We start from the raw sequence: 14,621 nt of genomic DNA on the forward strand, positions 1-14,621 counted from the left end.
CTGAAACTACAGATGACACTGAAACCTATGACAAAATTTAATTTACAAAGCAGACACAGTAAGAGATTAACAACAACTAATAATAAAATAGAACAATAATAATATACTGTAATAAAATTATGTGACTGATTTCTTTCTGGAATTTTCCATTTAATATTTTCTGACCACAGTTAACCATGAGGGATGAAACTGTGGAAAGTGAAACTGTGTATTAGGGGGATTAGTGAATTCTATATTTTGTAATGGAGGATTTATGTGGAACATGAAATATATGTGGGTAAGGAGCTTACCCTTTTTGGTGCTATCGGCAGTCAATGTCTTTCTCAGAAGATTCACTAAAATTTTTAAAGCAGGTGAAATTTATAGCCAGGAGCTCAAGGAAGGAGATCTCTTTGATAGAGAAGATAGATCCTGAAGAGGTGGGAAAATACAATTTCCCTTAAATATTTGGGGCCAAGCAGTGGCAGACTACAGTTTGTGGCCATTAATCCTATAAACTAACATGAATCTTTACTCAGAAAAACTAAACTTTTCAGTGGTGAAGTCATTATCAGTCTAAGGAGAAACTTATCTTGGTATGGTTGTTCATTCAGTTGTTACAAAATAAATGATAGTAAACTGATATTCCTTAAAACTTAATTAATGTTTAGCTGGGTGCAGTAGCACACACCTGTAATCCCAGTGGCTTGGGAGGCTGAGGCAGGAGGATCTTGAGTTCAAAGCCAGCCTCAGCAACTTAGTGAGACCTTTTATTTAAAGTACAAAAGATAAATAAGTAAAATAAAATAAAAAGGGGCTGGGGGTGTAGTTCAGTGGTTAGATGCTCCTGGGTTCCATACCTGGTACAAAACCAAACATACAAACAAAAAAGCCTACCCCCAAACAAAAAATCATTAATGTTTAGAAGTGAGATATATAATTAAACAAGCTCCTTATAAGGTTTTCTATAGGATAAACATTATTTTTTTAAAAAAAACTATTTTTAGTTGTAGATGGAAACAATACCTTTATTTTGTTTATTTAGTTTTATCTGGTGCTGAGTATCAAACCCAGGGCTTCACACATGCTAGGCAAGTGTTCTACCGCTAAGCCACAACTCCAGCCCCAAGGATAAACATTCTTAAGAAGCTCTTCCTTGGAACTCTGGAAAGGTGAAAGGCATCTCTGTAGCAGGGAGCTGAATTGTTCTAAGGGGTAGATTCCTTCTTTGGTGCCCTTGCTACACCTGAGGGCACTGAGCTTGCTTCTGAATGTTGGGAGAATCGATGATCAATTCACCAGCACCTGCTGTCTATGGTGCACAGCGGAAGACTGTGTTGGTTGCTGGGGACACTGATGAAAAAAAATCCTCAAAAGCAGAATGATCTCTTTGATCTTTAATTCTCAAGTTCATCCTGCTGATTTCCACATCTGTCCTTTTGCTTCTTTGATCTGTGGGAGCAGAATGCAACTTAACATGGAATTTTCTGAGAGTGAAGTGGTGCTAAGCCATCAACCCTCTGCCCCACAACTGAAATTATTTTGAGACAGGTAACTATAAAGGTGGTACTTACTATGTTTTATTATGATGGGTTGAGTCTTTGATATATTTTGTAGAGGGCTCAGTAGACAGGAGAAGTCACAGTTCAAGAAATCATTAAAGTTGAATAAATCTACACAGAAATATTAGATAAAAATTTTACAAACCTATGCTGACATGATACAGGTTGAATATCCCTTATTAATATTCTTGGTATCAGAAGTGTTTCAGATTTTAGATTTTTTGAATTTTGAAGTGTTTGCATATAAATAATGAGATATCTTGTCCCAAAGCTTAAATATAAAGTTCATTTGTACTTTTTTGTAAACCTTATACACACAGCCTAAAAGTGATTTTATAAAATATTTTTAGTGTAATTGCATTTTGACTGTGACTTGTTGCATGAGGTCAGGTATGGAATTTTCTACTGATGTCATGTTGATGCCCCCAAAGTTTCAGGTTGTGGAACATTTTAGATTTAAGACTTTCAGAGAGAGAAATTCTGAAATTGCTGTAAAACTACTTTGCTTTTTTCATGTTACTTCCTTGATTGATTTGCCCCTTTGTAAAAAGCCTATCTCTTCACTAATTTAACTTTTAGTAAATATTTCTTCATAAAACAAGACACTGACCAGTGATGTATTGGAGCTTCATATTTTATACTTCTTAATTATTTTATTTTATTTTTTGCTAATAAGTATGTTGCTGAAGCTATTTAGATCTATAATATCTGTACCATGTAATAGTATGCTACTAAGTGTATCTTCCCAACTTCACATGGAGTGATGTTCTTGTTGGTAGCTTGAATTAGCTATGGCTATTTGACAATGGAAATTGGCAAATAATACAAATTGGGAGTTTTCTCCCCAAAGAGTCAGTTGCTAACCATTTAGCCAGCACATCTATTACTGCCATGCTTTCAAGGGCATTAGACTTCCATCTCACCTCCAATGAGATCTGGGGGTTATCTTGAAGGTCAGGGTAGTACCTCAGCATTAATACACCAAGATACATGTAGGCTTTGTACTGGGGCCACTGGCTGGCACTAACTGTGTGGCTCAGAGCAATTTCTTCTCTACATTGAAGCTGTAGTCAGAGATGACAAAAGGCAGTAGCCAAAAGACAATCTTAGGTTAGACTGAGAAACTTGTCCATTAAAACTCTTGTGGATCCACCTGGCAAGTAGCTATCTTTCTATATGGTGTGCTTTTCATTTTTTCTACAATCATGAACTTTGCTTCCCTAATGGACTATCATTGTTTTGAAACAACATACATGATCTTGTTCTGTAATTACAGAACGTAAGTTCTATCATAACCCTCTAGATCCTGGGAGGAGGCTTCTGGTGTCTTCTCCTCAGGTAGCACCATCTGAGTGTCCAGTTTCAGAAGTTTCCTCCACACCATTCATACAGCCTAACTGAATAGGACTTGTCCACTACACATTTTTTCCCCCAGAATTTTACTTCCCCCTTTAGTAAACACAACTGAGATTCAGAGGTCATTCCAACTTGGCACAAATGCTACTACTGTTATTTACTGGTTGTTAGTACCAGCTGTTGTTACTACTGTTACCTTTGAACCTAAGTTTACTGTATAATGGTGTGGACCAAATAGCCCTCTGATATAAAGAGAATTACACTAGCAGGTAAACTGAATATCTGCTACTGTGTGAGTGCCTCCACTTGGTGAGAGCAGGATCTCTGGTCTCTCTTTTCAAGGTTCTTGTCCAGCCTGATGTTCTGGAGGATAGTTTGGCAGGTGTCCCCACTGCAGCTATGCCTTTGCAGTCACCTGGATATGGGCTTAGCCACAGGCCAAAGTTTGTAGGTGCTCCCTGCAAACTCCTCAAGCTGTTGCTGCCCTTTTCATTTCTTTGGCCTTACCATGAAGACTTTATCTTTTTCTCTTAATTCACATGGAATTGCTCAGCTGGACTATGACTGTTAATAAGATTTTACTAATGACACATAGGTAAGATAAGGAAATTACAACATGAAGCATGACTAATAACTTGCTTCTAGATGTGGTTACCCTTGGGAATTATAGGCCCAGGATCCCCCACCTTGGTCCCTATTCAGATCTAGCCTGCTGCCCTGGAGAAGGGGCCAATGTCCCCTTCCCCACAACTGGGAGCTCTATCAAGCTTATTTATACTTCTCAGGATCAGGTTCTACCAACTCTTCTGCCCACCCAAACTCTGTAGTGAGTAACAAGTCCTTTATTGTTATATTACCTTTTATTTCCTTTAAAATAAAAAAAATAACTAAAAAATTAACATTAATAATGATAACCACAGTTTACACTTCTATAGAGTTTTCTACATACCAGGTTTTGTTCCAAACATTGCATATAATCATCCATTTAAACCTTATAAGAATCTTGTAAGATAGACTATTATCTCAATTTTAGATAAGATGAAACAAACATAGAAGGGGTAAGTGACCTCGACTAAGGGGACATCCAGATTTAAAGAAGACTCTGAAGCCTGTGTAGTCACAGTGAGTGTACATGCATATTTCTATGAGTATTTGTGTGGGGGAAGGCATGCAGGCATGTGTGTGCATGTATACATGTGTGTGCAATTGTACTTACATATGCATGAATGTGTATGTTTGTGCATATGCATTGTGTGTATGTGTGAGTGTGTGCATGTGCATATTAACATTAATCCACATCCTGAATGGGGCCACCCAATTCAAGGGGAAGTTACCATTTGAAGGACTCTAATCAGGAGTTCTCATCACTCTGAGGTGGCTGCAATGAGTGTTTCAGATATCATTATCTAAAGCACAGAAGTGCTGGTTAGATAATTTAAAGATGAAAGAAATAAGTTTTCATTGGTGAAATGAGTCATGTTAAGATTTGTGATTGTTTAGAAAGACTGTTCAGGGCCCTTAGCTCTTGCATGAATAGGACTAAAATTAAGAGAGCCTAATCCTAGTAGGCAAAACTGTGGGGTCCAAACTGTGTAGTTCAATTAATGGTGTGAGTTTATACTAATACTGCTTTCAAAATAATTGTTGGATTTGCCTAAGAGGGAACCATTCATGCAATGTGCTTGCTTAAATTTCTGGAAAATAGGGATTTCTTGAGCCTCCAGGAGATATTGAATATTTTGTCCCTGCTTGCTGAGGATCTGTTCTAGTGGCAAAATTCTGACTGATAGGAGGTCGTGAGATAGAGAGAAGCAGCTCCCTCCATCTCAAAACTGGAGACTGCAAGTCTTTATCTATTAGAACCTTCTGTATGAGTAATGGACACATTGTATTGGGCCAGCTTGCAACATTTCCCCATCTTCATTAGGGCCCATTCTCCAATTCCTCATTTCTTGTTCTGGGATCTTCCATTTCCAGCATGGGTCACTGTACTATTCTGAGTCAACGCTTGTTCTGTTCCGGGGAAAAAAACCTACCTACTTGCTATTTTGGGTGGTCTTGCCTTTAGGCCCGCAAAGAGCCTAAAGCTTAGTCAAGTCCTTTATTGGTATTTTTTCCCAAAGCTGGATAATTTATTCTTAAATTACTCCACCTATAAGACCACAGTGCTGAATTTCCTCTAGACTGGAGGAACTCAATTCCAGTTCCAGCAATGATGAAGATTCACATCTTGACTCTTGTGACCATGTAAGCAATTCACATGGGAACCTATATCTTTTTTTTCAAAACAAAATAACAACAAAAAAATAAATTCAGGCACTAAATCCTCTTTAGGAAAAAATATTTCTCTAAAGAAAGGGGTTGTCAACACATAGACTGCATGTTGATCACTGTTGAATTTAGTTTCAACCTAAATTGGTGTGGACTAATATATTGTTTTAAATAATTTAAATTAATTTTTAATCATTTTAAAACAGGAATATTACACATAAAAATATTACACATAAAAATCTGAATGTTGGGCTGGGGTTGTGGCTCAGTGGTAGAGTGTTCACCTAGCACATGCATGGCCCTGGGTTCGATCCTTAGCACCACATAAAAATAAATAAAATAAAAGTATTGTGTCTAACTACAACTAAAAAATAAATATTTTTTAAAAACTCGGAATGTCTCCTTTTCCTGAAAATCACGAATATATGGCCATTTTAGACCTGCCATCCTCTTCATCTACAATCAGTAGGAGCCAAGTGGCAGCTATAACCTTTGAGGAGAGCAATCACTGTCCAGTTTGCCACACTTCTCACCACTCCTATTGTTTCTCAATAATGAGAACAAACTCTAAATACCATTTATTATTGTGCTTGTACTGTTATTTTCCTTATAGTAGAATTAAAAGGATCATGAAATATATTCTATATTCATCTTTGTATTATAATTTAGAGCTAAATAAAATCACAAGAAGTCTGCACATATCCCAAGTGTCCAGGTTTCAATTCAAAATCACTCATCATACCAAGAACTAAAAAATCTCAGGCTGAAAAAAGAAAAGACAAAAAAATACTTACACTGAGGTGAAAAAGAGGTTTGATTAATCTGACAAAGATTTTGAAGTAGCCATCCCAAAATACCTCTACTAGAAATTACAAAACTAGTTGAAATTAATAAATAGAAAGTCTTGGGCTAGGGTTGTGGCTCAGTGGTAGAGCACTTGCCTGGCATGAGCGAGGCCCTGGGTTTGATTCTATCACCACGTATAAATAAATAAAATAAAGGTCCATGGACAAATAAAAAAATATTAAAAAGAAAAAAATTAAAAAATAGAAAGTCTTAGCAAAGAAATAACATAAAGAAAAATCAAATAGATATTTCTGAACTGGAAAATAAACAGAAATCTCAGTGGATAGGCTTACCAGCAGAATGGAGGGGACAGAGGAAGAATCAGTGAATTGGAATAGAGAACAATAGAAATTTCACAATCTGAACAACAATAGAAATTAGACTAGGAGGAAGAAAGAGCAAAACCTCAGTACCTGTGGAACTATAACAAAAGATCTAATATTTGTGTCATCAGAGTCTTGGAGGAAGAGGAGAAGGAAGGTGGGCCTGAAAAAGTACTCAGAGAAAAGTCCCCAAATTTGGCAAAATAAACATATAGATTCAAGAAGCTAAGAAATCCCCAAACAGAATAAACCCAGAAAAATCCACAACAAAATCCATCAGATTACAAATTTTTAAAATGAATGGCAAAGAACTAATATCTTGAAAGCAGCAAGAAAGGAAAACAATTTCAACAGATATTTCTCCTCAAAACCCATGAAAGGCAGAAAGAAGTGGTGCAACATTTTTCAAGTTCTGAAAGAAAACTTACAGCCAAGAATCCTTTATACAGTACAAATATCTTTCGAGAATGAAGAAGAAATTGACATATTTTCAAATGAAGAAAAACTAAGAGTTTGTTGTTAGCAGACCTATCTAAAATAATGGCTAAAGGAATTTATCCAAACAGGATGAAAGTGATAAAAAGAAAGAATCTTGGAATAACAGGAAGAAAGAAAGAACATAGTGAACAAAAATACGAATAGGTACTATAGACCTTCCTTCTCTTGAGTCTTTGAGCTTATGAGTATGTGCATTCAACAAGTATTCCAATACCATCATCGAAAGTTAGTTGTTGAGCCTGCAGCTTTGGGTGACCATTGTGTAGTTTTTATTCTTCTCCTCTACCCCCAAAGCATGACATAAAGTTAATCTAATAGAAGTGGAGTTTGTGGCCCTGCCTTAGGGTCAAAGGGTTATCAAATAACCCACAGGAAGGGGAGAGCCAGTCCAGGAGAGTCTGCAACAGCAGTGTTGATTGGCATTGGAGAGTCAAATCCTGCCCTAGATTATAGCTCCTGTCTCTGTGGCCTGTCAGAAGAACATGGTGTTCTGGCCAAAGCCCATCAGTTTCAGGCCCACATTCTTTATATGTGGGTCTCCCACTTGTGATAAGTTTAAGTGTGGAGCCTTAGTTTAAGGTCTTCCTTTCAGCCTTAATATTTTTATTTTCTTGCTTTCTCACACTTTCATTCTATCATTTTCATTTTCAGGGCAAAAGTAACATAAATAAACTTCATGGTAAATTGTTTCTGGGACTTTAAACTTCTGGCAGACCCAAAAGGACCACTAATTGGTTGAAGGAAATGTAATGGTCCTTTCTTTTTTGGATATGATTGTGGCAATGCCTAAGGGAACCTGAAATTGACAAACTGTTGACAGAAACTGCTTTGGCTGGATAAAAAGGGTATTATTAAAAAAATTATTGTGGTTAAGATCACTTGACGGTTAAATCTGCCTTTATAACAAATTAAGTGTATAATGCATTGGTGTTGATTATAGGTACATGTTACACTGAAGATCATTAAAGTTTATTCTTTTTTTCTTGACTTAAACTTTAAGCCTGTTGATTAGTAAATCCCCATTTACTCCTCATACAGTCACTGGCAACCACCTTTCTACTTTTTGAGTCTATGAATTTGACTATTTTAGATACTTATAGTGAGCAATTGTAAACAACCAAGTATGGGTTAAAACTCAATTCTGCTCAACCAAAGAGGAAGTGTGTAGCATTTTCTATCCGGGCAGTGTAGTCTGCATGAATTTTTTCTTAAGGAAAACTGACTCTGGCTTCTTGTTCATGCCTTCATGATCTACCTCACACCTATTCTGCCCTAACTCTACTCTGCCTCGCCTCCACTTCATCCCAGGGAGTCGCTTTTTACCTCTTTGCACCTCTGTTGGAGTCTGCATCATTTCGTATCGTCTTGTCCACTGGACTGTAGCAGTGGGCTCTTGTACTTTCAGGGGTTGATTTGGTGTTGGTCATGTGGTAAGCACTCAATAAATTCTCACTAGATTAACAAATGAATAAATCTATACTCACTGTTGCAGTGATAAAAATGTTACCCAACATATCAGTGTTAGCAAAGAGGGATTAAAAAATGCAATGCAAGACTTCTAGAAAATGGAACAAATAGCACTTAAAAAAATTCCTTCTGGAGAAGATGTACTTTAGCTATTCCTTCCCTGGATATTATGTGAAACACAAACATAAAAAGATGAAAAGTTGGAGAAAAGACAGGTCTGGGTCAGACCTTGGGACCAATGGCAGTTTATGGTGAACTCTTCTGGTTTTCTTTCTGTCTCATATATTCCAGACTTATTGTAGCAGAAGTTGGCAACAGGAATGTGCAGAGATGAAAAAACTTCATCAAATGTCTGCTCTTTAATCAAGGGGCCAGGAAAGGAGCAGCCTCACAAGACAGAAATCTTTTTTTTTTTTTTTTTAATGTGGTACTGAGGATTGAACTCAGTGCCTCACACATGGGAGGTAAGCGCTCTACCACTGAACCATAGCCCCAGCCACCAAGACAGAAATCTTTTTTTTTTTTTTTGAGAGAGAGAGAGAGAGAATCTTTTTTTTTTTTTTGTAGATGGACACAACACAATGCCTTTATTTACTTATTTATTTATATTTATGTGGTGCTGAGAATTCAACCCAGGTCCCACCCATGCTAGGCGAGCGCTCTACCACTGAGCCACAATCCCAGCCCAGACAGAAATCTTTTAGATGAAAATTACTCATCTCCAGTGAAACACCACCAAAACTATGTACCTCACTACCCCTCACCAAGTCAGCAAAAACCAAGTGGGGATCATTGACTTCTACTCAGTCTGGACTTTGTCTTCCCAAGTCCTTTGCTGGGGGCTGGGACCTTCATCTCCTGTTAAGTGGTAGGGAGCTACCTGGCCCCAAGAGGAAACACAGGGAACAGTAATGTGTCCCCCCAACCTTCCTGGTCTGGAATTATCTATAGAAGTCCAGTGGGAGCTAGACCTACCACCTCCGCCCAGCAGTAATGCAGGGCCTTCTCCCTGTGGTTGTCCGTGGAGCTGAGCGCGGAAGTCCAAGTCCACCCGAACCTGGCAGTAACGACTGGGGTCTCCTCTTCTCTTGCAGGAGCAACCCCAGAAGCAGCCAGCTAAAACACAAGGTTTTAAATCTGATTTGCTACACAGTAACTTTGTGGTTTTTATATGAAGGAGATGTTTCCAGTTAAGGATTCACCCATTTTTCCCCCAGCAAATGTTTATTGCATACCTATCATGTGCCAGGTTCAGGGGCATGGAGGATAGAGCTAAGAACCAGACAGACATAAACATAGTCTCTGCCCATGAAGAACTTACAGTCTAACAGGGAAGGCAAACTTCACAGAAATGAATAATTTATAGCACAATGAAACAATTAAAGTGCTATTAAGTAGTGCAGAGTTGGATGGGAGGACATCCCATCATTAATCTTTTGATGAATATTTTGTATCTTCAAAAGCTCGGTGGACTCAAAGAGAAACACATACCCAGGAACCAGACACTATCCTCTCTTCCATTCTGGTGATTGACACTTCTATCCCTTCAGTAAAAAAAAATTGGTCAAGAAAGGGAATCCAAGATTCTATGATTCGGGCTGGGGATGTGGCTCAAGTGGTAGCGTGCTCGCCTGGCATGCGTGCGGCCCGGGTTCCATCCTCAGCACCACATAAAAACAAAGATGTTGTGTCCGCTGATAACTAAGAAATAAATATTAAAATTCTCTCTCTCTCTCTTTAAAAAAAATTAAAAAAAAGATTCTATGATTCACTGAGTGTATTAGTCAACTTTTGGTCATTATAATAAAATGCCTGTCATAGTCTTCTTAAAAGGAAAGAGGTTTATTTACCTGATGGTTTTTAGAGGCTCAAGAACTGCATTGGTGCAGCTCTGGTGAGCCCTATGGTGGATGATGGATGGTGGATAGTGGGTGGTGATGGCATTGGTGGGAGCTTATGTTGGGACAATGATCACAGGCTTCAACCAGAAAGCAGATGGGGTGAAGGGAGGTCGAACATGGGGCCAATCCTTCTCCTTTCTTTTTCTTTTTATGACAACCCTTTCAGAAGAACTCCCAAAGTCACACAAGAAATACTTTATTCTCCTCCTGCCTCATTGTCCTAAGATTTTCTCACTAGGCCCTGCCTTCCAGAAATTCTAGCCACCTCCCAACAGCTCCACCATGAGGACCAAGCTTTTAATAACAATGGATCCTTTGGGAGCTCTTCAACCACACCCAAATCAGAGCAGAGAGTATCTGTTTATAAAATGCATTCTCACAATGCTTTAGCTAAAAATGTTCAGAATCACAATATGGCAATTTAATAGCTAAAAGTCTTTGAGTATGCAAAATATTCGCAAGCTTATACTGCCTGCACTAGCCTCATCTATATATTTTTTTCAGTTTCCATCCATATAATTAACAGGTTTACTTGTAAATTGTAACCATGAATGACTGAATTCTTTTCTTAGCAAAAGGGGCATCTACTATGTGCCAGACACTGTACCAGACCCTAAGGACATAGAGGTGAGGAAGTAAGACATCAAGGATTGAAAATTGAGGCAGGATTCCTCCCTCAACTCTGAGAAATTTATAATAAAATAAATTAAAAAACCAAAGGAGACACTCTGTTTATTTTACCACTGTTTGGAATTGGAAAAGACTGGAAACAACCCAAATGTCCATCAGCAGAAGACTGGTTCAACAAATTATGGATATATTTATACAATGTGTACCCTGGAGCTATAAAAAGAAATGAGGAACACCTCTGCACACTGCTTTGTGGTCTTAGTGTTGACTAGGAACAAAATAAGGCAGGATGAGTAAAGATATGTGAATTATGCTGTTACACAGGTATAAGTAAAAAGACAAATTTAAAACCAATGTTAATAAAATCTTAAAAAAGGATAAAATAAAAATAAATTTTAATTATGTATAAACATAGTTACCTAGTAGAAAGGGAAGGGATAATCTGTGGATTAGAGCCACATTTCTTGATCTGAAACTTAAATGATTGTAAGTCACAGGAATTTGTCTATAAATCCTTAGTGGGATATATTGTAAAGAGAAAAAAAATCCTGCAAAATAATCAGACAAGCCTCTCTCAAACAAAACAAAACAAACAAAAACAGAAACAAAAACAAAAAAAACACAGAGCTGGGGTTATAGCTCAGCGGTAGAACATTTGCCTCGCACATGTGAGGCACTGGGTTCAATCCTCAGCACCACATAAAATAAATAAATAAAATAAATAAAATAAAAATAATTGTGTTCATCTTTGGAAAAAAACACTCCTTCAGTTGTTTTCGGTAATTGTATTTTTGGTGTATTTATGTTATCTTTGACAAAATATATTATGTGTATTTTGTGAAAAAGCAAATGAATAATTATGCTTTAACAACATGAGAGAAAGTATATGTGAGCATAAGAATGAAATGAAGTGAACATCCTGTGGACCTGATTTCAAGTGGGAAGTATCAGTATGTTTTCTTAAAAAACCAACACCCCCAACAAAAACAAAACCAAACTCCTTCCCTAGCTTTGTTCACAGAAAAGGTTTAGAAACAATGACAAATCCAAGAACAAGGAGCCATCTACTGAATTAATAGGTCTAGGTAATGACCTAGCTGCTTCCATCTCACCAAAAGAGACAGTTGTTTAAAGCCAATTCACAGAAATACGAACCACACCCTGGCCCCAAACTAAACCTCTGTCTGATCAAGACTCTAGAACCCACAATCACCTCTGAGAAGGTAGAACAGAGAGGGGAACATATCAAATGATACTATGGGGTTCCAATAGCAAAAGTCCACTCTGGGAAAGCATAGGAAAAATGCCTTAGTTTCTATGAGGAGAAAAAAATGATAACAAATAGCCTATATATTCAAAGAGACTTAAGACGCATATTAATCAATTTCAATATATAGGTTACATTTGGATACTGAATTGAAACTTACTTGTTTAAAAAATGAGATGATTGAGAAAATTTGGACATTGAATACTGTTTGATATTGAAGAATTAATGTTAATTCTTTAAAAAGATGCTAATTAAGAAGATTTCTGAAAACCACAATAATGGTATCACAATTATGCTTCCAAAAAAAAAAAAGAAAGAAAGAAAGAAAAGAAAAAGTCCTTGTCGTTTAGAGCTATATATTGAACTATTTACAGGTGACATGATCCGACAGTGGGGATTTACTTCAAAATCCCTAGAGCAGGGGAACTGGGTGGGGTGGAGGTGAGACAAAATTGGTGATGAATTAAAAATTGTGGAAGTGAGGTGATGGGTTTAAGGACTCAGCATAGTGGTTTCTCTATGTTATTATGATTATTTTTTTATAATAAGAGGTTAATTCCAAAAAGGCTAATTCCAAAAAGAGGCAGCCTATTGAACACAAGTTTCATTCTCTGGTTTCACTTAGGTTTGGTCTATGTTTAGGACCTGTCATCTGGTTCTCGTTTCCTTAGATACCAACAAATATTATTACAAAAAGAAAAATGACTTTGCTGAGATACTTTTTCCTTATGCTCCCCTAAAGTAAGAAAAATTGGGGGCTGCCAAACCTGTGAAACTGAGACTGGAGTGAGGAGCCTCGTGTGGTTACTGACTTGCTCTTTAGGGCTCTGCTTCTGCTATTTGGTCTCTGATACTGATACTCAACCACCATCTGTGGCTGTGGCTTGGAAATGACGTGCATCTGAAAAGGCGGGAACTCCAGCGGCAGGGTATGTCAGTTGCTCAACTATGAGCAAAAGAAAATATTGCCTCCATCTAGCAGCAAAATAATTGAAAGGCATTTCTGAATCCAGTATCATGGATTTTTAGGGCTGTAAGGAGCCTTATAGCCTCTCTAGACTAAATCACTCATGTGGCAGATGAAGGAATGGGAAGCCTGAGGTCACTCAGTCAAAGTTGCAGAGATGGGCTCAGAACCCATATTTTCATCGATTTTTGGAGTTCAGTGCTCTTTCCTTCTCATTGCATCTGGGGAGGTGGCACTTTTGTTTCTTTGGCCTCCGTATAAACTCTATAATCTATGCCATTAATTTTCTGGAGCCATGTGCTAATGCAATTTGGAGTTTCCCATCCTTTTAGTACAGGGGGAGAGAGGACTGTGAGGTGTGTGTTGCAGGTGGGGGGACTGGTGTGACTCTAAAGTAGCTGGCATAATCAATTGAAAGAATCTCATGAGGCTTCCCCTTGTGCTTGGCAGTGAAGAAAGCTGCATGAGTATGTGCTCTCAGGCCCCCAGAAGGAGAAGACAGGATAAACGGGCACTAAATTTGGATTATTTGAGTTTGAACCTATTTTCTTCAACGTTCCCTAGCTGTGTGACCTTGGACTAGTTACCAATCCTCTGTACCTCCTCTATTAAATGACTCTAATAATAGCATTATGGTCTCATTGTGAATATTTAATATAAATAATATAAATGTGTAATGAGTTAATATAAGTAAAATTCTTAGACCAATGTCTGGCACTATTCAGTAAATATTGTCTGTGACTTTAGAAGGGTCATTGGATGCAAGCAGCCACTGGGCAGGAGATCATTAGGTGTCTTGGAAATTTCAAATAGAGCTTACTTGCTGATTGTATTTGCAGGGTATGATTTCAGGGTATGAAAATATTTATTCCAGAGCTAATAGAGAGTCTGAGAGTCTCTGCTCTGGATTAAGATCTTAAAGACTATGTAACAATCAAATGTGTTATCTAGAAAAGAACAAATGTAATCATGGAAACCATTCACATCTCATTCAATTCATTCATCTGGGTGAGCTAGTAATTTAGCCAAGCCTTTGTGGTGAAATCATAGTCCAAAGCACATAGAGGGAGGTTGGGTGAATATCTGTAAAGCCATTATAGTAGACTCCATTGGCTCCCACATCTAGTTGGCATTCACCTCTGTACAACTAAAGCTTCTTACTAAAAATCCCACAATTCTGTCTGAGGGGATCCCTACCCCTAGCTGGAGTACATCCAGCCCATGCTGGGAGTGCTGAAAACTTAATGACCCTGGAGTAGCTCTCCAACAATGATGGGGGGTGTTGGTGGCTTAGTGTCCCATATCTAGTCCCTTGGTGGGCTAACCTCTGAGAGGTGCTCTGTCTTATCTTCTAGAGTTCTCCAGTGGGTCGGGCTCCAGTTGCCCACGGTGGTGAATGGCATGAAAATGCACCCTTTGTTGGCTTTTATGCTTTCTCTCTCATTCCCCTATTCCTCTATGAATTTTCTGCTATCATCTTGAAACTAGACCAAGTGCACTCAAATTTGTGTCTCGGAGTCTGCTTCTGAGGGAGCTTGCACCAAGATAGCAGGC

This window comes from Spermophilus citellus, assembly GCF_964194105.1.
Source record: "Spermophilus citellus genome assembly, chromosome: 1".
NCBI lineage: Eukaryota > Metazoa > Chordata > Mammalia > Rodentia > Sciuridae > Spermophilus > Spermophilus citellus.